Source organism: Caenorhabditis briggsae (genome assembly GCF_000004555.2).
Source record: "Caenorhabditis briggsae complete genome, chrIV, whole genome shotgun sequence".
Taxonomy (NCBI): Eukaryota; Metazoa; Nematoda; class Chromadorea; order Rhabditida; family Rhabditidae; genus Caenorhabditis; species Caenorhabditis briggsae.
The window spans coordinates 15,114,113-15,116,594 of record NC_013487.2 but is presented as its reverse complement, the minus strand read 5'-3'; positions in this window follow the sequence as shown (position 1 = coordinate 15,116,594).

Genomic DNA, 2,482 nt, shown 5'->3' with positions numbered 1-2,482 from the left:
TCAGGATATCAGCAACATTTTACTAGTTAGCCACTTTTTGATATCTTTACAGAAAATGAGATATATAGGCTCAAAGTGGACGATCCAGGTGTCGTTCTATTAGAGGTTTTACGGTAACGTAATTTCTCCAATAGAAGCCCACGGTAGTCCATGACTACATACCACACACCACAATAGGAGTCCCACGTCCCTTTGAGTTATTCAAGTTAATGTCCGAGACGGACACACAGACACACAGAAAAGTAAGAAGTAGATTTTCAGTTCAACAATGTCCGAACGGAAAAGTACCAGAATTATCTCGAAATTGATTGATGAGCGGGTTGGCGCTGCGGATCAAGCAAGTCATTTGGCACGAACTACACACCGGAGCTGTTCTGGAACATAATTTAATATTTTTTGATTTTTTATAAAAATTATTTTCTTGAATATTTTATTTTATGAATTCAAAGAAAAAATCTTGACAAAAATATCAAACACGGAAATTTTTGTGAAAACCCCTACAAACTTTTTTTAGACCCAAAATTTTTTTTTTCGATAAATTTCAAAAATTCCCAAAACAACTGTCTTGTTTATACATATTTTGAAAGAAATTTTGCGCTAATTCTGAATATTTTGATGAAAATCCCAAAAATCGAAATTTGTGAAGATACGGTACTTTGAGCATTGCGGCCATGCTTAGGAATCTTAACAAGTTAGGAGATAGGAGAAGTTAGGAGATCGGCACTAAAGAAACATTGGATTTTCTTTAAAAAATCCAGTTTTCGAACAGTTTGGAAAAAAAATGGTACAAAATGAACATAATTTTCGAAATCAGCGTATTTGATAACCTCAAAAAACTTCTTTTTCAAAAAAAATTTGTACCCAAAAATGTTTTTTTTTCGAAATTTTCGAAATTTTCCAAAACATGGCTTGTGTATACTCATTTTGCAGCAAATTTTGCGCTAAATTTGAAGTTTTATGCCATAAATGTCAAAAATCGAAACTCACACTGATACCATGCTGTAAACCTAACATCCTGACCAACACCAGGGTAGTCTTCTAATCACTTTGACCCACTTTATCTGGGTTACTGTAAAAGATATCGAAAAGTTGTTAACTGATAAAATATAGCTGATAACATGATGAACATTTTATTAGTTGTCAACTTTTTGATATCTTTTCAAGGAGCCAAGATAATTGAGCTCAAACTGTAGTACTCTCAATAAAATTGGAATTTTTTCCAAAACTTGATTCCAAAAATAGATAAGACATCAAAAAGTAACGCCTACATGTTAAAAACCAAAAATTTGACCGTCAGATCCCTAGACATCATAAAAAGTCCCCCAATTTCCTGTCTCATTTCTCTAATCCCCCTAATAATCCCCTAGAAGGGCAATCAAAAGTCCTTTCTCCTTCCGAGGGGGGAGATCAAAGTGTATACATACAGTACCCCCTTTTCCGCTACACGGGGGACGTCTTCTGGATTCAGAAGACGTTCGATGGACGGGGAGGATAATTAAAAGATAATCCGTTTGAGACCCAGTTTCGAGGAGCAATTTAGAGAGTTTCACTCTTCCTTAGATTTTCGATTTTTGAATGAAACTTTACTTTCTCTAGTTTCGATTTTGGTAGAATTGAAAGTTTTTCACTTTTACTTGCTTATTATACTTTTTAGGTTACTGGGAACTCAAATTTTTAGTATCTTCAAGGAATTTCTGAATTTAGGAAATTTCGAAAATTCCTGAAACTCCTAAATTTTCGAAATTCAACTGTTTTTGTTTTTTGATGTGTTGAAAAATATGGTTTTCAGCAAAAAATGAACTAGAAATTTGAATTTCCAGAAATTTAGGACAACCTGAAATTTGTCCAAATTTCAAAAATCGGAATTTCAGAATTTTAGAATTTTTAGGATTTTAGAATTTCAGAATTTTAGAATTTTTAGGATTTTAGAATTTTAGAATTTTTAGGATTTTAGAATTTTAGAATTTTTAGAATTTTACAATTTTAGAGTTTTAGAATTTTAGAATTTTAGAATTTTAGAATTTTAGAATTTCTGAATTTCTGAATTTCCAAATTTCTGAATTTCTGAATTCCTGAATTTCTGAATTTCTGAATTTCCGAATTTCTGAATTTCTGAATTTCTGAATTTCTGAATTTCTGAATTTCTGAATTCCTGAATTTCTGAATTTCCGAATTTCTGAATTTCTGAATTTCTGAATTTCTGAATTTCTGAATTTCTGAATTCCTGAATTTCTGAATTTCCGAATTTCTGAATTTCTGAATTTCTGAATTTCTGAATTTCTGAATTTCCGAGTTTCTGAATTTCTGAATTTCTGAGTTTCTGAATTTCTGAATTTCTGAATTTCTGAATTTCTGAATTTCTGAATTTCTGAATTTCCGAATTTCTGAATTTCTGAATTTCTGAATTTCCGAGTTTCTGAATTTCTGAATTTCTGAATTTCTGAATTTCCGAGTTTCTGAATTTCTGAATTTCTGAATTTCC